We start from the raw sequence: 26,078 nt of genomic DNA, 5'->3' as shown, positions 1-26,078 counted from the left end.
ATGTGAGTATGTGCTTACGCACAGCTCTCTTAAACCCCCGTCACAGCATTTCAAACCTAGATTCTTTTATTTTTCATCCATTTTGATAAAGATTCGGCGGTGTGCCTTCGATCATTGTCCTTTGGCCAGACCATAAAAAGTCTTTCTTCTCGGTGCGGTCCTTGTTGTGGTAGCCCCATCTCCGATTCAGAAGTTCCCTGGTTCAATTCCCAGCTGCGTGAGGCTGTCCATGTGCATTGTGTCAAGGAGGGCATCTGGTGCAAAAAATATCCCAAATCTGTGACTAGGCCATTGAAGCTGCACTGGGGTGACCCCTCTGTTAAGGCAGGGGCATTGTCAAAACAAGATTGCTTACTATGGTTCCCCCTCACAACCCTTCCAAACCAATACTATTGAGTCTTCCTCGACTTCTGATGTCATGGAGTTGAACATTATACAAGCTCAGTGAGGCCTGACAGGTCTCACTGTTAGCTCGTGGGGTTTTTTTTGTATTTCTTGGAGAATTTCCTGGTCTGATCTTAGGGGTGAATTTGGCGGGACATCCACATCTGGGAGGACTGGCAGCTATCTTGAATGTTTTCCACTGATGTCAAATCTTTGTCACTGCAGAATGTTGAATGCCAAATAATTTAGAAATGGCATCTATAACCCTTTCCATATTGCTTGTCTGGGGACATAATTTATGTCTTTCTCCTTTGGCACTGTGTTAATGTGCACTTGGCAGCTGCAGACCAGCAAACTATGACGAAGAAGGCTGATGATTGGCAGCACCTGGCTACGACTTCACTTCGTAAATCCTCTGGCCGCAGTAAAGGGGTGCTTGGTATTGCCCATATTTTTTTTCTTTCTGGCTTACTTTTAATTAAATAAATAATGGGATGGAGAAGAAAGTGTCCTCATTTTTGTTAGTTTTTTCCTAATACTAAGACCATCTGTGATCATGCAACTTTTATTTAGTTTTTATGCCATATAAAGGAATAAAGACGGGGCACTAACTTTTGCACATGACTGTACAGAGCAGCAGGAACCTACTGATTATTTATCCTAAGTCATATATTTTGGGTGCCCTGGCAGCTGAGTTGGTTGCCCTGGCAACACTGATGATAGGGCAAATATCTGGTTCCTATTTATCCCAAATGCTGCGCTGAGCTGAGTAAACCCCAAATGGAGAACTGGAAGGAGTGGTTGCTACGCTGCAAACAGGCGGTTGCCATGTTAGGAAACAACCACAGGGCCAGTCAAACAAACATCCCTTCTCTGAGTCACGGGCCGGCCTCCCCCGCCACACCGCCCCTCCCCTCGGCAGACCGCGGAGTTCCCTCGCTGAAATCGTCCCAAGTCCTCTGTAATTACGCCGGATTTCTCACTCGCGCGCTGCCTTTGCTCTCTGTTTCTCACCTCGGGCAGGCGATCCCGGCCAGACACAGGCTGCTCTGTTACCGTCGCGCTCTCGCCATCAGTCGGCCTTCAGGGAGGAAAAAAAAAAGGCTTTGGTGATATTTTTAGGGGGCTGCCCCCTCCCCATTTTCTTTCCACCTTGTTCCACAAACAAGCACTTCACTCCACTTCAGGAGAAGTTAGAGTCAATTCACTCACACATCACGACCCCGTCTGGCATCTGCAGCTCGGCCTGCTGAGCAAATGCAGCTAGTTTACGCTCCCCACGACCAGATGCCGGGGCGAGGATGGGCGAGGATGGGCGAGGATGGGATCGGCGGGAGCAGTGTCATGTTTAAAGACAATCTATGTGAACTGAACATTCATCTGTTTATGATCCTCGTGTATAAGAAACATTGCCTGAGTCAAAAGCTCCCTGGGATGGAAACATCTCAGATTACCACGACAGATGTGTAAAACTACAATTTTAATTTAAAAAAAGCACCAACTCTGCAAAATGTTCATAAAAAAAGATTTGCAAATGTCAGAAATCTGCAATTTATTCACAGGAGAACATAGAAAACGTGAAATAACTAATGAAACGTACCATCTTGAGACTAAAATAAGGAGTCTCTGATATATAGGTTTAACGCTGTCCAACAGTCCTGGGTCATGTCTGTCATGTTGTTCCCTCCATGATCCATCAGATGTTTCCAGTTGGTGGAGGGTCTACGCTCGGTCCTCACAGACCAGACGTTGTCAAGATGGGAGGACGTATCGCTCTGAAACCCATATTTACCCTTCAACATTATTGTTCCTGTTCCAGATGTGTAAACGTACCCTATCACATAGATGCTAATGCATCTTCCTGCCATCAGAGATACAGGTGTCATGCATCTGTGGACGGCGTGCTCACCTGTGGTCTCAGACGGTGTTTCTGGAGCTGTTCCTGAGTCAGTGCAAGGATACCATGTCTGTTTTTGATGCAGTGCTACCAGAGGGCTTGAAGGTCCTGGAGTAAAGGATGCTGAGGTTCAGAGGACGAGATGGTTGTATATTTAAATGGCAGCAAAGCAATGACAATCTCGTTACTTGTGTTTGTTGTGCTGTTACTAAGCAGTACCTCCGGCCTTCGTAGGATGTAACTCATATCTCTTTTCCACCAAACCGGTTGCAGGACTGGTTCTGCGCTAGTGCTGAGTTTGTTTCCATGGACAAAGAACTGGCTCCAGGCCAGAAGAACCGGTTCCAAGGTAGCACCAACTCTTTGCTGGGCTAGAGGAAAGAACGGCTTACGTAAGCGGAGGGGGTAGAGTTATTAAGACCAACGAAATAGCAAGACTGGGAGACAGAGACATTTTCAAGCAAGAATGAATCTGGATGCAGCAAAGCATCATGGGTCTGAAGAGGAGACAAACAGTCTTTTAGAGCAGATATGGTGTTGCTTCAACTTTCACGCAAACGCAGCAATGTAACTGACGTTTGCAGTGACGTAATGACGTGGCTCCCCTTAGCACCCGAGCTGTGGAAAAGCAAACCGGTTCTCAGCTTGTTTGCAAGTTGAACGAATTGTGAACCAAAATCCGCACTGGCCCAGAACCAGCTCTAGAACCAGTTTGGTGGAAAAGGGGTACCAGTACACTGCAGGCAGTTCTGGTTAATCATCAACTCTCGGTGAAGTGATCACCAGCAGGTTTCCATTCAATTTTGAATTCAATTTTATTTATATAGCGTCTATTACAACAAAAGTTGTCTCTGGGATCTTTCCAGAGACCCACAACATGACCTGCGAGCAATTATTACATAACACAGCATAAACAATGGCAGGTAAAAACTCCCCTAGTGCGAGAAAAACCTTAAGCCAAACAGTAGCAAGGAAAAACTCCCCTTTAGGAGGGAAGAAACCTGGACCAGGACCTGGATCATAAGGGGGGACCCTCCTGCTGGAGGTGTGCGGAGCTTTGTAAAAGCCGTTGTCTTGGGTACTTTCCTGATCTGGGACGTTGAAGTGTGGGCTAACACAATTCCAAGAAGTAAAGACACAATCAGGAAGTGATCCTTGCTGCCCATCGCAGAGTTACAAAACCATTTCCAGGCTATGAGGAGTCCAAGACTAACCACAGGCGGAGAGCATTCATGACAATCGCTCACGATGCATCGCCCACGCCCCAAGAGACCCCTAGAGTTTCAGTACGCCTCGGACCCTTCAGGCCTCAGCGGCCGTGTCACATCTGAAGAAAAGACTCATTAAGTATGATTTATAGAGGAGAACAACAAACCAAGACCCTTCCTGCTGTGAGGCAACAGTGCTGACCACTAAGCTGCCTTTGTTTTCAATTATGTTACATATTAAAATACTTACATATATTTTGATTACTGCTGTTAGATATCTTTGATGTCAGAACATTTTCCCAGCACAGTCATGGTACTGTAATAACAACTGCGCTGTCGTCTGGGTTTGAGCGACAGGACCATGGACTTGTGGGCTTCATTGTTACACGCCTGGAAAAAGACATTCCTGAAGGAAGAGAGAGAGAGAGAGCAGCGTAAGAGAGAGTAGCAGAGGGCAGGTCACTCCCGAACCGCTGGCAACAGCAACGGGAGGAAGATGGGCGCGGCTCAGAGTTCAAAAGCCGTCATGTTGTCTTTTCACAGGAGGAAGATAAGAAGGAGGATAAGAAGGAGGAGAAGTTTGCTGCTGTGGAGAAAACGTCTTTTAGGGGCGTGGAGGTTGTCTGGAGACGGGAGAGGGAGATGAGTAAAAGAGTTGCAGGTGCAAACCCCCCCCCCCCCCCCCGTGGAGGACCACCCCTGTCGGAAAATACAGCTTTACAAAAACAATCGAACTGTGGTTCAGGAGTTCAGGAGCTGGTTTCTACCTGTAACGAGGCAGAAATCAACTCCGTTTCCTGGCACCAGCAGCGCTAACGAGTCTGGGAGCGAGGTCCGAGCCAACAAAAACAGAAGGCTCGTCTCGTTGCAGCACCGCAGTAATTTGTTATCTGTGCAGGTGTCGGGCGGCTTGACTTAACTTCTGATTGCCCTGGGAAACGCCGACATAACTTTAAATTTGATGGGACATGTCAATGTCAATTTTTATGACTTGGATTCTGCAGGTGGATGAAGGTTCAGAATTCAATTAAATTCAATTCAAGAAGAAGATATGAAGGGAAGAGGAGAAGAAGGGTGAGAGGCACCGCCCAGTGGATCATGTCGGTGCCCCCCTGCAGCATAGGCCTATAGCAGCATATCTACCACGAAGCTATATTTGAGACTAACTATTATAGTCTTGTTCTATAGCTGCAACTATGACTACTGACTCTAACACACTAGAGTTTACACTACCTAGAGATTTACCAACACCAGCTAGAGGTTTACTAAACACTAACTATAGGCTTTACCAAACAGAAAGGTTTTAAGTTTAGTTTTAAAGGTGGAGGTGGTGTCAGCCTCCTTAACCCAGATTGGAAGTTGGTTCCATAGTAGTGGTGTCTGATAGCAGAACGCCCGCCCTCCAAATCTACATTTAGATACTCTAGGAACTACGAGTAAACCTGCACTCCGAGAACAGAGAGCTCTGTCAGGAACATAAGACACTATCAGGTCATGCAAATAATGCGGAGTTAAGCCGTTTTGGGCTTTATACACAAGTAATACAATTTTAAATTGGATTCTGAATTTTATGGGTAACCAATGGAGCGACGCTAACACTGGAGAGACGTGGTCTCTCCTGCTGATTCCTGGCTGAATCCAGCTGGAGCCTATTCAGCAAATTACTTGGACATCCTGCTAACAACACATTACAGTAATCTAGTCTAGAAGATACAAACGCATGAACTAGTTTTTCTGCATCACTCTGCGAGGGAATTTTCCTAATCTTTGCAATATTACGGAGATGGAAAAATGCTATTTTATAAACCTGATTAACATATGGTTTAAACGACAAATCCTGATCGAAAACAACACCAAGGTTTCTCACAGTTGCACTGGAAGCCATCGCAACACCATCTAGTCCCTTCCTAAGATGCTCTGGACCAAGAATGATAACCTCTGTTTTATCTGAATTTAGAAGCAAGACATTTCCGGAAATCCAGTCCTTGATGTCCCTAAGACATGCCTGAAGTTTAATTAACGGTTCTGTTTCTTCCGGCTTCATAGACAAATAGAGCTGCGTATCATCGGCATACAGTAGCAATGAAAGTGTATGCCGTGATTCTGGATTATACTTCCCAATGGCTGCATGTATAAACTGAACAAGATTGGCCCTAGCACTGAACCCTGTTCTGAAGAAACCTCATGCCTTCCTTCTGCATATTTCTCTATTGAGGTATTTAAATTTTACAAAACGTTTTTGATTCATTTTCTTTCATTCTTAGCTGATGTAATATTTAATTCTCCCATTTTAATTTACTAATAATTCCCCCTAAAATTTTGATTTTGCGCCTTTAATAATGATTAAAAGAAAAATATATTTCTTTGGAATCTTTCAAAGACATAAAAACAATTATCTCTTTCCTCTGACCGCTTGTAGGTCTTTTAAATGTCCTTCTCAGGTCAGCTGAACAACTCCAGGCTAAAGAGCAGGGGGAACCGGGCCTTTGCAGTACCGGTCCTGGTTCTGGACTGAGCTGCACATACACCTGGCTCCTTCTATGTTTGATTTTAAATCCCTTCTTAAAACTCATTTTTATTCACTAGCATTTAATTCATTTTTTTAAATGTTTTTTTTACCTTGTCCTGTTTTATTTTTGTTTTCCTATCGCTTGTCCAGCACTTTGGTCAGCTGTTCTTGTTTTTAAAGTGCTTTATAACTAAACGTGACTTGTAGAGCGATTGTAACTGAGCGGTACACTTTAACACTGCTCGCTGTTATACGACATAAATTACACAATATTCAGTTACCTTGAAAACCATGAGAAGAAATTACAAGAATGATGTTTACTTTAATTTATGGGGATTTCAGGAGTAGCTAAGACATCAGAAGAAGGAATTGATACTAATTCACACAAAAAAGAGTTTTTCGTTTTCGTTTAACTGAAAATTGAGTGAATGATTGCACCGCTTCAGTTAAATTACCGCAGAAATCCCAGGAGGTAGACATGTCTCTTCGTTAGCAGGAAGTGGTCGTGGATCACAAGTGAGAAATTAAATGTTGCGGTGAAGAAGAAGATTTAAACGCAGGTCTTCACTCCTCTGGTTAGGAAGAGCAGATTTTTACACCATGTTTATGAGTCTGGATCAGGTTTTTAGTGAGGATGTGATTCATGTGAGAGTCCACCCACAGATTCATGGAGGTTTCAGGGATCAGACTACAAAGATGCTGGAGATCCCCTCTTCAATCTGCCGCCGCTGGTCCCATGAACACAGCTGCCGTTTCTCAGAGCCAAAGCAAACCTTCCTCATCTCTGCGGTTTTGTGTCGTCACCAACGGTACTTCTGCCTGGCGGTCCCATGGACTCACCCAGCGGTTCTGCCTTAGATTTAAGACTGCTGGGTGCGTTTTTGCTCCACTGGGAGACCAAGGTGCCCTGAACCAGACCATAGTTCCTGTTCAGATGGTTTCAAATGGGATAAAAATGATGAGTCCAGCCCTCACCAGACCAGCCCTGCTGCATCTTTAGACTGATCGTCTCTTAAGGCCGGGACACACCGACCCGGCGGACGGCCGTCACATGTTTCACTCCATGTGTTTCACTCAAAACAGTGAGGCAGAATGAAGGTGCTTCAGAGGTGAAACAAGCTTCACGTATAAAAAGATCTTTTGAGTCTCTTGCTCTGCAGATATAACTGGGGGGAAAGTCTTTGAAAGAGTGTCATGGGGTCATCTTCTCACCTACTGGCTGATTATTAGCACACAGAGATTTTTTTTCACAAGACGGTGGGAGAAATCGAGCGTGGGAGGAAAAAAAAGCGTTTCCTTTTCATCTGCTAGAATACGAACAGATCGTTTATTCAACTAAAGGCGGTTAGTTGCTTTCTCATTTTCACATTAGACAGCTTTTACGACGAACTCAGCTTTCATTGTTGCCAGAAACAGAGTTATTTGTGGTCTCTGAGGGCCGTCAATGCATAGCAAGTCGGGAAAAAAATTGGAAAAAGGAATACACATATTTAAAAAAGAGCATAGAAGTAAAAAAGGGAAAGAAAATATAAAAATAAAACAATACATCAATAAAAATTTTTTTTTTTTTTTTACTTTTTATTTAAACATTTTAAACATTTTACAGAACATATCCTGACATATGACTTCACATCAAACAGAATAAATGACTACAGAGCAGAGCAGAAATGAATCTGTCAAAAGCAAGGTAAATTAAAGAACCACATAATTGTAATAATAAAAATACTAACGGTAACAACGATAAGTAGAAGAGCAAATATCAATGAATAGTGGCTGAGCAGGATTTTATAAAGAGGAACTCCCAAAAGTTCTCCCTCACATCATCCCATCCATCAAACCCTCAGGTATCTTGAAATGCAAGTCCATCTCCGCAGGAAAGTGTCCATTGTGAGCTGTAGACTAGCTGCCATTCGCTCCATCCATCCGCTACATCCATCCGCTACATCTTTCAGTCTCTGGGTCCATTGAGCTATAGTTGGTGGTTTTACTTCTCTCCAGTTCACTGTAATCATTTTTTTCGCCACCAATAAAAGAATCAAAAAAAAAACCAGTCTTGCAATTAAAAAAAAGTGATTTAAAGGTCGGGTTGGGGATGCTGGAAAAACCTGTCAGAGTCAGCGGGATTTTAAAAACATTTAAAAAGTTCAACGCCCTTCCTGCAGACCCCCCCTAAGTCACGCCCCAAAACCACGCCTCCAAAAACTCTGAAGTACACAAACAAGAAATTGCTGTTAACTGGAAGAGAAAACAGTCACTTGACTTTCCTAAGTGCCTTTAGAACCTTTACTCTTCCAAGTTTATACGCATTGATATGTTTTGATGTGAGCGCACTTAATAATTGTTTGCTAGCAGAGAATCTGACGTAAACCAGAAGGACTCTCTAGGACTCTCTAGAGTAATTCTTCAAAGGGATTGTTGAATTTCAAGTTGAATATTTCAGCTAAAACAGCCGTAAATTAAAACATTCAGCTCCTTTTATAGAAGACATAGTTGCTGCCTTAGTCATCCAGAAATTAATCCCAGCAGCCGCGGCGCTCTCGGGCCCCGATGCTCTGCTCCAAACGCTGCATCATAGCGGCTATTCTTGGACCAAATGTCTACACTTCACATCTCAGATTCTGCCTCACTTCCAACCCAAAAGCACATTTTTCCCAAACAAAAGTCTAAAATAGGAGTCTCGAGGGATCAGAGGCCGAAACAAGGAACACATTTCACCAATTTTGTGTAAAACTGATGATTTTTTAAATCCATCTGAGTCTGTAATCTGTCCTCTTGGTGACAGACTTCTTCCTGTAACGTTTTTATTAACGTAAAGCCTCTGATGGCAGCATTCTTGAGTTGTTTTAAACCCAAATCTGTTTTAACATCATGATGTTAAAACAGAAAGCCTCCAGGCTTTCTGCCATCCCTTATCGTCTTAATGCCTTATAATAGAAAAATAAAATGAGCCCATTTCATAATTTGATGCCCCATCCAAAACTATCTGGGACTGATTTGAACAGAACTACCCACATATTTGTTGCAGTTTCACATCTGGCAGGCGGCGAGCTGCATGAAAACTGGGTTTGGATCATAGAGCAAACTTTTAAACGCTGCCTTAATTTATTAGCATTTATTTACTGTGGTTCTCTTAATTACAAACAGAGAACCTGGCCCTTAGTGTTGTTGCTGATAACAGTCTCGGTGGTCCTTTTTGTGTTTCGTTGGGTGAAAACGAAACCCATTTCTTCAATACCACTCACCTGACCATGGCATATGCTTCCACTGTGTGACGGCGCATCCCAGACGCCTCCGAGGCCAGAGACGCTGCCTCCGAGCCCAGATACGTCGCCTCCGAGGCCAGAGACGCTGCCTCCGAGCCCAGATACGTCGCCTCCGAGCCCTGAGACATCGCCTCTGAGCCCAGAGACGTCGCCTCCGAGCCCAGAGACGTCGCCTCCAAGCCCAGATACGTCGCCTCCGAGCCCTGAGACGTCGCTCTGAGCCCAGAGACGTCGCCTCCGAGCCCTGAGACGTCGCCTCCGAGCCCAAATACGTCGTCTCCGAGCCCAGAGACGTCGCTCCGAGCCCAGAGACGTCGCGTCCGAGCCCAAAGATGTCGCCTCCGAGCCCTGAGACGTCGCTCCGAGCCCAGAGACGTCGTCTCCAAGCCCAGAGACGTCGCCTCCGAGCCCAGAGACGTCGCCTCCGAGCCCAGAGACGTCGCCTCCGAGCCCTGAGACGTCGCTCTGAACCCAGAGACGTCGCCTCCGAGCCCTGAGACGTCGCTCTGAGCCCAGATACGTCGCCTCCGAGGCCAGAAATGTCGCTCTGAGCCCAGAGACGTCGCCTCCGAGCCCAAAGATGTCGCCTCTGAGCCCAGAGACGTCGCCTCAGAGCCCAGATACGTCGCCTCCGAGCCCAGAGACGTCGCTCTGAGCCCAGAGACGTCGCCTCCGAGCCCAAAGATGTTGCCTCTGAGCCCAGATACGTCGCCTCCGAGCCCTGAGACGTCGCTCTGAGCCCAGAGACGTCGCCTCCGAGCCCTGAGACGTCGCCTCCGAGCCCAAATACGTCGTCTCCGAGCCCAGAGACGTCGCTCCGAGCCCAGAGACGTCGCGTCCGAGCCCAAAGATGTCGCCTCCGAGCCCTGAGACGTCGCTCCGAGCCCAGAGACGTCGTCTCCAAGCCCAGAGACGTCGCCTCCGAGCCCAGAGACGTCGCCTCCGAGCCCAGAGACGTCGCCTCCGAGCCCAGAGACGTCGCCTCCGAGCCCAGAGACGTCGCCTCCGAGCCCAGAGACGTCGCCGCCGAGGCCAGAGACGTCGCCTCCGAGCCCTGAGACGTCGCCTCCGAGCCCAGAGACGTCGCTCTGAGCCCAGATACGTCGCCTCCGAGGCCAGAAATGTCGCTCTGAGCCCAGAGACGTCGCCTCCGAGGCCAGAGATGTCGCCTCTGAGCCCAGAGACGTCGCCTCAGAGCCCAGATACGTCGCCTCCGAGCCCAGAGACGTCGCTCTGAGCCCAGAGACGTCGCCTCCGAGCCCAAAGATGTTGCCTCTGAGCCCAGATACGTCGCCTCCGAGCCCTGAGACGTCGCTCTGAGCCCAGAGACGTCGCCTCCGAGCCCTGAGACGTCGCCTCCGAGCCCAAATACGTCGTCTCCGAGCCCAGAGACGTCGCTCCGAGCCCAGAGACGTCGCGTCCGAGCCCAAAGATGTCGCCTCCGAGCCCTGAGACGTCGCTCCGAGCCCAGAGACGTCGTCTCCAAGCCCAGAGACGTCGCCTCCGAGCCCTGAGACGTCGCTCCGAGCCCAGAGACGTCGTCTCCAAGCCCAGAGACGTCGCCTCCGAGCCCAGAGACGTCGCCTCCGAGCCCAGAGACGTTGCCTCTGGAAAGTATAAACATAAAGTTTCTTTATTTTGTGCAGCACAGTTCTAAGTGACCTCTTCCTGCAGGGTTCACAGCTCCCGGAGCTCCAGCCTGGTCCTGCACCCTCCTCCTACGCCCTGAGATTCCTCGAGATTCCCTGACATGTTCAATGATATCATGGAAGGAGACATATGTGAGCTTCTCCCAATGTTTCTCTGGCAAAGATTTATTTTAAACACTTCAAAGATGAACTCACATCCATCCTTTGGAGGGTCACGGGGGTCTGCTGGAGCCTATCCCAGCTCAGTACAGCTGAGAGGCAGGGGTTCACTCCCGACAGGTTGCTAGTCCATCAGAGGGCCACATGTGCACAGACAACCATGCACACTTGAACCCATTTAGGATAATTAATGAACCTAGAACATGCAAGCTCCACATAGAAAGACCCCCTCCTGGCCCGGGAGCCAAACCATGAACCTAATTCCTGTGAGGCAACAATGCTAACCACTTAGCCAACGTGCTTGCCCATTAGCTCAGATATTTGCAAATTCATTATTTTTTTCTTGCAAGTTAGCTCAAATTTTTGCAAAAAAATGAATGAAATATTTGCATGTATTTTTATTCTTCAAAACGTAAATTTTTTTAAATTAATAAAGAGGAATTTCCCAAATTTTTAGATTAAAAGAACAACTTCTGGCTTTGATATTAAAAAATAAAGTTTACCTGCTGTAATAACGCGTAACAGTCCATCTTTAATGTGAGAAATTAAGCTATTGATGAAGTTTGTACATTAACGTGACTGTAAACCGGTGTAATCGTGACTGACTTGAAGCCGATATGTGACTCCTACAAAATGTCAAAAAGTCCTTTTTTTTTCAGACTCGTGTTGAAACACTCGCCTCCGATGAGCTCACGGCTCAGGAATCCTCCGTCCTCTTTCATGTGTCTCTCTCAAACAGGAACGCACAAACATGCCACGCTGTGCCAGGGATGTCAACAACGTGCCAGAGAGAGAGACGAGCCTTCCACAACATTCCACTGAGGAAGCGGTGTGAGGCCGATAACGAGGGGACGGGAAGAGGGAGCAGCGTCCACTTGAGTGGTCATGCACTTGTGCAAACTAGCCGAGTAATCTGGGATAAGCAACAGAAATGGTCAAGCTCAGGCTAATTAATAACCACCAGGAAGCGTCATATTGTTTTCTTTGTTCAGCTCAACATGAAATTAGAGGCGTTATCTCGGCCTCTCAGGCCCCCGGCCGGCAAGTATGACAAAAGGGAAAACAGCTTTCAAGCCTTCTGGTTTTTTTTTTTTTTCCTTTTCTTAAAATTGATCCCTGTGGGAGGTTTGGGGGCAGAGGTCAAGCTGTGGAAAAGCAGCTGTGGCGCTGATGAACAAGTGGAGCATGTTTGACACAACAGTTCAAGGACAGGAGAGAGACAGAAACTCTGTCGGGAGCTTCAGGAAGTAACGACTCTCAGGTCCGTCCAGCAGCTCAAACAGGAAGAAGAAACGGCACGTCCCTGCAGGAGTCGCTGAGGACCGAACCAAAGCTACACAGGGACTGGACGTCCTGTCATGTGGACCAAAAAACCCAAATGAAACTTATTCTGCACATTTTGGGTCATCTTTACCTGTGAAATACTGTAACTTAACTTTTGTAACTTACTGTAAAATGTAAATGTACTTTATTTATATAGCACCTTACATCAACCTAGAGGTGAACCAAAGTGCTTTACATAACATACAACAAAATAAAACAAGAATAAAACAAATGAACATATAAAACATCAAGTATAAAAAAGTGTCGCCACACTACTGGGTATTAAAAGCCACCCTGAATAAAAAAGTTTTCATTTTAGATTTAAAAAGGCCAAGGTCAGAGATGCGTAACTCACAGGGAAGCTGATTCCAGAGCCGGGGCAACTGAAAAGGCTCGGTCACCCCAGTGCTTCTGCTTTGACCTGGGCACTTCCAACAAACGTTGGTTGGAGGATCTCAGAGCTCTGCCAGGCTCACGCACCGTTAAAATCTCTGATAAATAACGAGGGGCAAGGCCGTTAAGAGCTTTAAAAAAAAAAATTAAAAGTTTAAAATCAACTCTAAAACGAACAGGCAGCCAGTGAAGGGAATAGAGGACCGGGGTGATGTGCTCTCGTCTGGGTGTGTTCGTTAAAAGACGGCCAGCTGCATTTTGTACCAGCTGAAGACGGCTAGGGATGGGCGGTATGGACTGAAAAATGTATCACGATAATTTCTGGCATTTATCCCGATAACGATAAAAATGATGATAAAAAAAATACCAATTCAACTCCACCTTTGTAACTATAAATCTATCACCACATTCAGTCTTTGGAGCCCCCAAAACACTGCTCTAAAAGATACTAAATGCTACTAAACTACACCAATTAAATGTAATTAATAAAAAACAATTAAATTAGTTACACCTTTACTGCAAAACTGGAATGACTCCTCGCTCTCAGATCCGTCTTTCTTTCTTTCTTTCTTTCTTTCTTTCTTTCTTTCTTTCTTTCTTTCTTTCTTTCTTTCTTTCTTTCTTTCTTTCTTTCTTTCTGGCTCATATCTTTCTTTCTTTCTTTCTTTCTTTCTTTTTTTCTTTCTTTCTTTCTGGCTCATATCTTTCTTTCTTTCTTTCTTTCTTCTTTCTGGCTCCTTTCTTTCTTTCTTTCTTTCTTTCTTTCTTTCTTTCTTTCTTTCTTTCTTTCTTTCTTTCTTTCTTTCTTTCTTTCTTTCAGGCTCATATCTTTCTTTCTTTCTGGCTCATTTCCTTCCTTCCTTCCTTCCTTCCTTCCTTCCTTCCTTCCTTCCTTCCTTCCTTCCTTCCTTCCTTCCTTCCTTCCTTCCTTCCTTCCTTCCTTCCTTCCTTTAACACAGAACCATAAATCAGTTTTACACAAAAACATCATCAACAGGAATTTATCGTTTTTACCGCGAGTTGACAAATTCTTACCGTGGGGAATTTTTTTGACGGTTTATCGTGAACGGTAAAATATCGCCCATTCCTAAAGACGGCTAAAAGAGGATTGGGCGATGCCAACATAAAGTGCATTACAGTAGTCCAATCTGGAGCTGACTAGAGCGTGGATAGCTCTCTCCATGTCGTGACGGCTCAAAAATGTTTTTACTTACTGATAAAAACTTGTCTTCACAACATTGTCCACTTGTCGGTCAAATTTTTAAAAGCTATCAAAAATAACTCCCAGGTTTCTAACTTTGGGACTGAAAGATCCGGACAAAGCACCAAAGTCGGCCGTCACGGCGTCACCAAACAAAATGCACTCCGTTTTGTCCTCATTTAAATGTAAAAAATTGTGTGCCAACCACTGCTTGATGTCAGTAATACATTCCAGCAGGGAGCTTTGTGCACTAGTGGCTGTATGTACTACTGTATGTACTACTGTACATACAGGCCCTGAAAATCTTTGACAAAAAGCCACTTAGGTACCACCACTGTGATATATTACATAAGCACAATCTACTAACTTTTGAAAATCTTAGAATATTTTCAAACCCTTGTACGGTTTACAAAATCCTAAAAGGCTTGGCCCCTACCTGTTTGAGCGAGTTTGTCTGTTACTGTGGCTCTGTAAGGTCCACTAGAACAGCTTCTGTACACAGCGGCCGGCAGCCTTCTCTGTGAAAGCTGTCACACAATGGAACACAATTCCACACCTGTGACTTGCTTGGTGCCTTTAAAGCTAATGTAAAAAACATTTAAAACCCTCACAACAATGCACTCACTAGAGTAGCCAAAAATTGTACTCAAGTAAAAGTACTGTTACTTCAGAATAATATGACTCAAGTAGAAGTAAAAAGTAGTCATCCAAATAATTACTTGAGTAAAAGTAAAAAAGTACTTGGTGAAAAAACTACTCAAGTACTGAGTAACTGTTGAGTAACGTCTGATTTATTTTTTTAACACAACCATTCAAACAGACAAAAGTACAAAATAATCATCTTCAGGCAAAATAAATCAATAAATTAATTAAAAATTGCTTAAATTAAAATAATAAGTAAATTCAAGTACTTTAATACATAATAAAATAAATAAAATAACAATAAAAAAATTAATTAAGCACAAGTAGCACAAAATTTCAAGCCTTTGTACTTTTCTTTTTTAACCAGGCTCCGCAGGCAGAACTAGAACAAGGCCATGAACTCATAGAAACTCTGTGTGTGTTTGAGTCTGTATATATGTGACAAAACATACAAAAACAAACATTTTTCCCAAAGAATCACCCAGTGATGTCATGAGATTGGCGCGTATGCGGAGGGGATACAAGAAAAGTAAAGCCTGAGTTATGGTTCTGCGTAAAATCGACGCCGTGCATACGCCGTCACCGTGACGCCGTCGTGAACCCTTCGGACTTCTCCGTCACTCCATTTCGCCGCGGTGCAGTACCCCCCGCGACCGCTAATTTGCGATCTTTTCCTGAATGGTTTATCCGACTTTTTCCGGTCAGTGAATCAAAGAGATAGGGACAACTATTGTGCAAAAAAAAAAAAAAAAACACATACACATACACGAAGAAAAGAGCGCTGAAAGTTCACGACTGCTTCAAACGGGAAACCGGAAATGCGTTGCTTCCAAGCGAACCAATCACAAGCCTCTCGTCTGCGTTTGGTCTGCGTCGCCTCGACGCGTAGTTACAATTTTTGGGAGGTGCACGTCAGTGACAGCGTCAGTGACGGCGTCAATGACGGCGTAAGGTACGCGTCGACGCAGAACCATAACTCAGCCTTAACAAGCTCAACATAGCCTAATGTAGCGGAGTAAGAGTAACAGTTTCTTCTTCACAAATCTACTCAAGTAAAAGTAAAAAGTATAGTGATTCAAAACTACTCCTAAAAGTACAAAATTTCCCAAAACTTACTCGAGTAAATGTAACGGAGTAAATGTAACTCGTTACTACACACCTCTGCGAGTGAACAACATTACTTTTTCCTCCAGTCACTTTCATGGAGCTGAGAAGGTGTGTATGTGTACGGGTGTAGTGCTGTATGCTGTGCATGCTGCCATACCCTCTAATCATGGTGTGTGTGTGTGTGTGTGTGTGTGTGTGTGTGTGTGTGTGTGTGTGTGTGTGTGTGTGTGTGTGTGTGTGTGTGTGTGTGTGAGGGGCACTTCATGTGTGATTTATTGCTACAGTATATGTTACATGTCCTTGAATAATGTTTGATGTTTTTTATCTGTGCTGTATTTATTTGTACCAAGGGACTGCAGATGCAAATTAGCCTAAGGCTAACTCTGGTGCAATGCATCAAATGTTTACATTTATGTTTTTAATTGCACATGGTCCCTCTCAAGTAAGTACCTAAGTCTAGACTTGTAGGTCTCGAGAACACTTTTTTGTGGTCTTGGTTTTGTCACGGCTTCAACAGTCGTTGGTCTTGGTCTTGTCTCGGGTCTTTCAGTCTCGCCAGGTCTTGGACTCAGATAATTGAGATGCCATTGCTCACCAAGGTGACAGAATCTGGTGATCAGCCGTTCTTCCTATTGTTAATGCACAGTTTTGTAAACTATTTGTATTTTGCATTTCATTTAATGTTTTGGTGCATCTGCATGTGTATGTATTTAATTACATTACATTATAACAGCCTTGTTTGAATAAATATATGAAAATATATGTTGTGATTGATTAAGCTTCAGGTCCATTTCAGTGATTCTGATATACGGTGTAATCTGATTACTTTAATGGTAAATAATGTCATTTCAATCTTTAATATTTAAAATTCACGTGTCATATACAAGTTACAGTAAGTCCAATTTAAATCAGTAATATTCACTATTCATGACTTTTCTGAGGTGGAGAGGGGTGTTGGTGCTGGTTATTCTGTTAGAGGACTTTGGGACTAGTTAGTAGTCTGTGTCAATCCTTAAAAGCACTGGAGTCAATCCTCCAATAGTGTAGAAATAGCGGTAGTGCAGTCTCCACACATATCTGATCTCAGCTGATGGATGAAAACATTTATAGTGAGTTCAACATCATCATCCACTTCTTTGTGTTATTGTGCTGCAGTTGAATAAACCTCATATGGAAACTAGCTGAACAGGATGGAGCTGATGTTCTACAATCACGCAGGATCAGGACATTACATACACATTACATAGGTTGTTTTTGGTCTCGGTCTTGAGCTGAACTAGTCTTGATACTCTCTGGTCTTGGTAGTTTGGTCTTGGTTGGTTTAGGTGCTTTTGACAACAAGTCTACCTAAGACTGTTGTACAATATCTTAATGAGCACATATGTTCAATTTTGAAGTAAAATAACAAAACAAAATCAGAGAATGAACCATATAAGCACCTTTTCTCAGGTTACCCTTTCTACAGTTCTACAGGATGTACAGTATGTGGGCTTTTTCTCAATCATAATGTGCGTTTTTCAGTCAAAATTCATGTATTAAATACAACCCTAATAGTATAACCCTAAAAGTTGTTGAAACTGAGACATTTCACATTTCATAGAAAATATCGGCTCATTCTGAATTTGATGGCAGCAACACCTCCATAAAAGGTTGAAACAGGATGAAGTTTACCGGTGTGCAGAGTCCCCTTTTCCTTCAACAGCTGCATGTAAACGTCGGGGAAATGAGGAGACCAGATGCTGCAGTTTTAGGAAGGAACGTTGTCCTATTCTTGTCTGATGCAGGCTTCTAGCGGCCCAACGGTCCCGGGCCTTTGTCCCTGGATTGTCGTTTCATAAAGAGCCAAATGTTTTCTACTGGTGAAAGGTCTCTGGACTGCATTTAGGCCAGTTCAGCACCCCGACCACTCTCCTACGATGCCTTGCTGCTGTGATGCCGTGTTATGTGGTTTAGCATCGTCTTGCTGAAATATGCAAAGGCTTCCCTGAAAGAAACGTTGCCTGGATGGGAGCCGACGTGGCTCTACAACAGGAATGGGCAGCATGTTTTCGATGTTTTCCTGCATGCCATCAAGGTCTGCACAAGCCTGTTGATGACAGTCATGTGTCAGGTTGTGTGCTGAAGCAGGGAAGCACCTAAAACCTGCAGGACACCGGCCCTCGAGGACCTGGATGGTCCCCCCCTGTTCTAAAATCTGTATGCACTTCATTACTACAGTCATGTCACTATTATTGTTTTAAGTGTGTATTCACAGGCAGGTGTATCTCTGTGTACAAGTATATAAGTGCATGACCGCATGTTTATATTTGGATGTATATATCCAAATATAAACATGCGGTCACGAAGTTAAATACATACATCTATGAACATATATGTTCATAGATGTATGTATTTAACTTCGTTTATTCTTCTGAAGAAGGCTGATGCTTGACGGTTGACATTTATGTGTATGTATGCACAGTTATGTACCTTATTTTGCGGACCATAAGCCGCAATATCAATGAACGGGGTCTATTTTCATACATAAGGGTTATAAGGTGCATGATAAAACATATAAAGCGAAACAAAACAGTCTGGTAAGTCGAACTTAATTCAACTCGTTCACAATAACTTAGAATATCGTTCAGTTGTAACTAAAACAGATAAATAAACTCACATTTTAAATCATTCATCTTCCACGAATAAAAAGTGGTAAGCTACTACATCCTGTTCTCTGATTGGTTCATCATTGCTAGCAATAGCGGACACCTGAAGTTACTGTGAGGTTGGAACAACGTTGTATTCCAACATTTGATTATAATTGATTATGATGTAGATTTGAAAACTGGGTTTACGCTAAAAACTTAACAATGACATCTAATTACAGTAAGGTAACATGGACTAGATGTTGGATGATGGTTGCTTGCAGTGCTACATAATCAGTTATCTAACGTTGTCTGACACTGCAACCTGTATCCAACCAAGGACCGACTTTAAAGGTATTGTGACATCATTTTTAACATGCTTTTAACACTATTAAAAGTCTTGGCCAACATCCCTCAAATGTGTCTAAAAGAGTGTAACAAGAAAAACTTCACTCTAGTACTCTTTTCCTGGCTTTTTATTACAGTGTTTTTTTGCGCCGTGAAAAATGCTTCCTTTCCCCCCTTTCCTGTCAATCATTGCGCCGCTCCTCCTCCAAACCTCCTCCTCCTCCAGCCATACGCTCACAGTGGCGTCGGAGAGTTAAGCCGGGAGCGACAGGCGAAGCATGCACGGAAAAGCAGCAGGGCGAACCACAGCAAACAATCATAAAAATAAAGGCATGCAAGCAGCACTGTCCCCTTATCTTAAGTCCAGTCAGTGGCCGCGGGTCTTCTTAGCAGTTTTCCTCCGGTGATTCGAACAAAAGACGCTCTAAACAGCTCCGTGTTAAGCCTGATTTATGGTTCCGCGTTAAATCGACGCAGAGCCTACGCCGTAGGGTTCAGCGTACGGTGCGCGTCGCCGCGTAACCCTACGCCGTAGGCTCTGCGTCGATGTAACGCGGAACCATAAATCAGCCTTTATGGTGCGCTGGAGAGGAGAGGAGGCAGGGAGCTGGGTGGAGGGGGCGGTGATTTAGCCAACCAAACCAGGTGCGCCGTTTTTGCACAGTTATGCGGAAAATCCCAGAAAGCACACAATACACTGAATGTTAAAAGTTCGTTGTTTTTTGGGAGTTAATTGATGTCAAGACACCCAACAAAACAAAAAAAATCAAGAAAAATGTGTTTTTCATGTCACAATCCCTTTAATGTGTCAGCTGAACAGCCCGATAATCAATCAAGCTAAGCGGTTTCATCGTGTACCACATAAAATTAGCTTGAGGTGCACCGGATTATAAGGCGCACTGCCGAATTTTTAAGGAAATGTAAGGATTTTATGTTCACCTCATTGTGCCAAAAATACGGTATATGTTCATTTTTATGTCACTTATCAATATTAATCAATTACATCTCACCAGCCCCCGACCTGGACAAAGACATTAATAAACACTTAGGCCGTTTTCGAATTCGCATACTGTACTACAAGTATACACTGATTTGGCCAAAGTGTAGTAAGTAGTATGCTGTATGTGAACAGAAGGAAATCTGCAGTGTGCGAAAAATACCCGGATGTTGTACTGATCTGGAAAAAAATCCACAGCATGCTTCAGACAGCCTACCTCGCTTACAATATCCCAGAATGCAATGCGGCCTCGGCCGGGCAGCGCTTTTTTCTTTTTTTTCTCAAAGCTTTATTGAGAAAACAGCTGCAATCGGACAGTGATGTGATGTGAAGGCAGAAAGGACTAGTTACACCGTGGAGAGGGAGAAGGAGGAATATAAATGTAAGTAACTTTAATATATAACCTTTTGAATTCAATTTAGTGTAAGGACAACGATTAAAAATTGTGGGTTTTTAATAGTATGTTAGGTTTTTGTTAGTTATCTTAGCATGCTTGCTACGTAAATAAAAGTGAACTAAGTGTTATGACAACGTTATATATCGGTAGTTCGTTGTATTTTCATGAAATAACTTTCATTTCTGTGTTTTGACAGAGAATTTGTCCGGGAGCTGAAATAAATAGATGCAGAGAGAGGGTTTGGACAAGGAGGAGAAGATGGAGAGAGAGCTACTCGACAGAGAGGAGAAGATAAATAAAATAAAATTAACTTCAATAGACTGATATGTTCATTTCAATACATTTATTAAAATCCATTTCCATCCCTTATGTCATTTCATCAATGAATTTGGTTTTACTGCTATTTCAACATTTAAGATAAGATAATCCTTTATTAGTCCCACATCGGGGAAATTTGCAAAATATAGCCTGACTGGAATCGAACCCCCGTTCGCTGTACGAAAGTCGCTAATCAACCCATTGAGCTATAAGATACACAGCTCTGTTCTGTCTGTGGTATATATATATCCATCTAGTAACAACACGAAGCTTCACTTTATATTCAGACAAACTAACGTGACACCTACAACTGTTAGATTTCATCTATTAAACCAACATTTATTTCCTAAATGATTTATTTCAGCCGGCGACAATTCTCCACAGGGCTGCAGGTTTCTCCCCGGGACAGGGCCGTGGGTTGACCCGGCGATCGCGTCTGTTCTCCGGCCGTGAGCTGCTGATGCGGCCGGACCGGCGGCTCTTTTGATCCCCGAAACATCGGATCAAATTTCTACGCCTTACTTTTACGCCTGAATGTTAAAAGATGTTAAAACGTAATAAAGTGGCATATTAACAGCGCTACAGCTGGAATTACAACAGCTTCTAGTCCAGTGTTTCTCAATCCTGGTCCTCCTGCATGTTTTAGATGTTTCCCTGCTTCAGCGCACCGTGATAAAAGTACGTGTGTCCTCAACAGAGTTGTGCAGACCTTGGTGACAGCTAATTAGGACCTTTAATTAGAATCAGGTGTGTTGGTGCAGGGAAACATCTAAAACATGCAGGACAGGGAACACGAGGACCAGGATTGAGAAACACTCTAGTCTGCTTTAAAATCTCAGCTTTCGCTGACGTTTTGGTGCGAGATGCATTCTGGGATACACTGTAGCACACTGCTGTGTGAACGGTCTGCTGGAGCAGCGTACTGAATCCTTCATTCAGTAGGCAGTATTCAGTGCATACTTTGCAGTATGTAGCATGTAGTGCGGTAGTGTCTGAATTCGAAAACGGCCTTAGATCACATATTCATTGGCATCCACTGCAAGACGTCACACAAACAACACAGTGATCACCACACTACACACAGTGCACTCATCACTGTCTTGTCTTTCGTTTAATCGTTTCCTTTCATGTTTCACATCGGTGATTTTAGTATGACAGGTATCAGGAATTCATCTGTTAATAAAATATGTTAAATCAGACTGTCAAAGAGGGCAGGTGAAGAACATACTCACTCTCACACACAAACCTGCACACCTTAAAAGGCAAGGACAAGGCAAGGCCAGGCAAGTTTATTTCTATAGCATATTTCAGAAACAAGGCAATCCAAGGTGCTTTAAGAAAACTAACATCTGCTCCAAGATTTATATCTAATTGATGAAGGTTTTACGAAGTCATGGTTCTGACCAAAAGATATGCGTAATGTAAAAAAAAGGAAGAAGAAGGACATGAGTACAGTGTGACAATGAGCGAAGGTTCATCTCATCTACAGTTAATTTCTGAAAACCTGAAGAATTCACAAAACTAAAGTTTTGGTTTACAGCTTCTAACGTGGCACCGACCCACTTGCCGGCTTTGCCACCAGGAACCAGGTTCTGGACTGTGAAGGACTCGATAATTCAAGATTCAGGCATTATGTAATGTTTGTATTTTTATGTGCATTTTAAAGATTTCACTCGACCAATGTAAAGGTAAGTATTAATAATGTAGTGTGTAAGATGCTATAAATGTCTCTGCAGGACCTTTTTGTTGCATAAATTGCATAAATCTTTTTTGTATTAAACTTTAATATCCAAGTTCTTGTATACAGGATGGAAGCAGCCAATCGTGTCTTGTAATTCAAGAACGCCCACTGATGGAGAAACGCCCACTTTTCTGTTTTTTCTGTTCAGTAGGCTGTGGATGAGACGTGGTTTCCTTCACCCATGAGTGACACCTGCTGCTTTTTTAAGGATCTTTGCTGTTGTTTTAGCCTTTTGTGATGTAATCGGCTCATTGCTCGTCACTCTGTATCTCCCCTTTCTTTGACCCATACCCTTCAGCTTCCCTTCTTTTCCCTTTTTCCCACTGTCATCAGCAAATCGAGGTGTAGCTGCACACAAGTGTCTATATAAAGCCTCCCGCACCCCTCACCCATCCCCTTGCCCACCGCTCCACCGCTCCACCCCTCCACCCTGCCTTCCCACAATCCTCTCTACTTCTCAGCCCAACAGACCGACACAGAGTTTCCTGGCCTCGGTTCAGGAAATTGCCGCTCCAAAGAAGGAAGGGGAGGAGGAGGAGGAAAAGGAGGAGGAGGGATGGAAACTTAGAGACGACTGCTTTGCCTTGGATACGGTCATAAAACACACTTAAACACACAAATGAACACATTCAGACGGAGACAGAGATGATGCACTGGGCATACCGAATGTCATTGCTACCTGACCAAACTTTGGTCAAGTGATTGAACTGATGAGAGAAAGTAAAGACAACATCAAGTCTGTACTTGTAGTTATTTCACCATTTGAAATGCCATTGTTTTTACATTGTTTTCACATTTTTTCACAGGGTTTAACCTTGAATTTGGTCAAAATGCACGTTTACTGGAAAGGTGACTTGAGTTTTAATTTCTCAGATCTCTGAGATGGCTCCTTGACGTCATCCGTCACCTGCCCGTTATATCACGTCTTTTCGTCTCATTCACCTAGCAGCCTCTTCATCTTCCCTCTTTCTCTAAAAGAAACTCTCTCTCCTGGTCTCTTGGTCCTCAGCAGTGAAAGAAGAATCGTCTTTCCTCTCCGGTGCTTCTCGGCCCTGGTGACTCACTCTTGCCTCTGAATAACAAAGTTTCCTTCTTCCTCTCTGTCTGCAGCCACTGAGGTGTGTATTTTTTCAGCGTTTGGGACCATTTGCTTACACCATCCCCATAAACAAAGGCTAATAGTCCTTCTCGTGGAAATACTCTCACACTAACACCACAGACAAAGAGCTGCAGTGAGTTGAGAAGTATAAATATTTTGCGAGCAGTATAAACCCTCTTAAGGACGGGTGTCTAAAGTCGGTCCTCGAGCGCCGCTGTCCTGCATGTTAGTGATGTTTCTCTGCTTTAAAACACCTGATTCTAATTAATGGTAATCATCAATGTGTCATCGAGGTCTGGACAAGTTTGTTAATGACACAGCCATGTTTGTCAGCCAGTTAAAGCATGGAAACATCTAAAACCGGATACCGGCCTGGAGGAACAGCTTTGTACAGCCCTGCTCTCAAGGAAGCCCTGACATGTAATGTATTTTTCTCAATAACATAATTCAATTAAATAAATCCAATAAAGATGACAAATGGGTAATTTAGGACGAAGGAAGTGACGATTTGCAGGGAAATGCATATTTGTCCATTTAGAGTGAATAACATCCTTGAGTGACCATGGAGCCATTTCAGGGCATAAAGGGCAAGAAAAGAAGCCTAAACTGGACACCTGTGACGTCTGATCCCTGAAGTGTATGAATAATGTAATTCATCACAAGCTGTTATAAGCACATGGGTGAAGGATCTCTGTTACCCCTTTTCCACCAAACCGATTCCAGGCCTGGTTCTGGTTCACAACTCGTTCAACTTGCGAACCAGCTGAGAACTGGTTTGTTTTTCCATAGCTTGGGGTGCTAAGGGGAGCCACGTCATTACGTCGCTGTAAACATCAGTTATGTTGCTGCGTTTGCCTTGGCGCAAAAGTTGAAGCAACAACGTATTTGCTTTCTAATATGGACTTGGTCCACGTAGCACCTCCGTGGACACATCTCTAAAAGACAGGTTGTCTCCTCCTCAGACCACTGCTGCTTTGCTGCATTGAGATTAATTTGTTGCTTATTTGAGAATTTCCCCCATCTCGCAGTCTTGCTATTGCCGCCTTAATAACTCCGCCCCCTCCGCTTACGTAAGCGGTTCTTTCTTCTGGCCCAGCAAAGACTTGGTGCTACATTGGAACCGTTTTTTTCTGGCCCGGAGCCAGTTCTTTGTCAGTGGAAACAGAAAGCCCAGTTCCAAACTCAGCACTGGCCCAGAACCAGCCCTGGAACAGGTTTGTTGTAAAAGGGTACTGTGGGAAACCACTGAACTTCATTTAGCATGGTGCTACGTACACAAATGTCACAAAAAAAGCACTACGTTAACCTCGTCTGAAAGTACCATCAACATTTCTGGGCTCAGAGGCATCTGGGATGGACCACGTCATGGTGGAAACAAGCACGATGGTTGGATAAATGAGTATTTGAGACCTTTTTTGGAAAAGTGGGTGCCAAATCCTCAGGACCAAAGATGAACCGAACTTCTCAGACTTTTCCTAGGTTTTCTGGCTGATGATGAATCATCATTTATTAATTCCCCCACACCCCCTCCAATCTAAACCATTACCATGAGTGCGGGCTGGAGCCCATCCCAGCACCAGTGGACGAGAGGTAGAGGACACTCTGGACAAGCCACCAGTTCATCACAGGGACAAATGACAAACCGTCCACGTTCATACCCATCTCTAAGGTCATTTTTCTTCCACCACTCTGACGTGCAGAGTGGTGGACCGTGGGAAGCCGGATCTCTCAGAGAAAGTCCAAACCGCCACGGGGATAATATGCAAACGCCTCACAAAAGGCTCCAGTTCGGATTCAAATCAGCAAGCTGAGCTCACCACCGGGCTTTCTCAGCCAACAGTTGGATGAGCCGCCCATCTGAAAGGTAAACGGGCAGAAAAATTGGGTCCCATGAAGGATTGTCACCTGGGCTCCATAGTGGCCCGTGTTCGGCCACTTAACAAGAGATCACTTAAGAAGCTCAGTAAACTCAGGTACATGGGTGACGGATTAGGATTCAAGCTTTTCTGGATCCCAGTTGGACAAATCGCTGTAAGTGAACCCAGCTGGGCATGATATGGGCGGGCATCATGAAACCATCTGACAATCTTATACAATCTTATACGGGGCCCCATTTTTCAACTCATTTATATTTCTGAAGATTCCCACATACGAACGTTAGCTGGTTGCTGCCGGCAACGTTGCTGTATATAAAACAAAAGTTTACCAGCATCTCTTTTTGGGGACTTGTTAATCTACAAATTAAGAACGGGTGCTTGTCTCCTGCTTCATGTACACACACACACACACACACATGCACACGCACACACACACGCACACGCACACGCACACACACACACACACACGCACACACACACACACACACACACACTGGTTTAAACAGATCCATGTCCCCATAATGATAGCAATACAACCACATACACACATACTGGAAAAGTTGTGTTTGCTGCATCAACAAATGGAGACATGGGTGGATAAAGTGCACAGATAAGTGATAAAACTGGAAGCATTGACCAAAAATTAGTCAAATGTGTACAGTAACATTTAATTAATTTCAGGTTCAATGGAAATATTTTCATGGAAAAAATGTAAATAAGGAAGAAATGTCTGAAAACACGTGCTTGTCGAACACCAGATTCTTCTAATATGCTTTTCCTGCTCCCCCCAGTATTGATGTCACAGGTACTTACACTGTGTGTGTGTGTGTGTGTGTGTGTGTGTGTGTGTGTGTGTGTGTGTGTGTGTGTGTGTGTGTGTGTGTGTGTGTGCGTGTGTGTGTGTGTGTGTGTGTGTGTGTACTTTCTGGACATTGTTTTGTT

The sequence above is a fragment of the Cololabis saira genome, chromosome 5 (genome assembly GCF_033807715.1).
Source record: "Cololabis saira isolate AMF1-May2022 chromosome 5, fColSai1.1, whole genome shotgun sequence".
Classification (NCBI taxonomy): domain Eukaryota; kingdom Metazoa; phylum Chordata; class Actinopteri; order Beloniformes; family Belonidae; genus Cololabis; species Cololabis saira.
The sequence above is the reverse complement of the archived record's forward strand: the minus strand, read 5'-3'. Positions refer to the sequence as shown.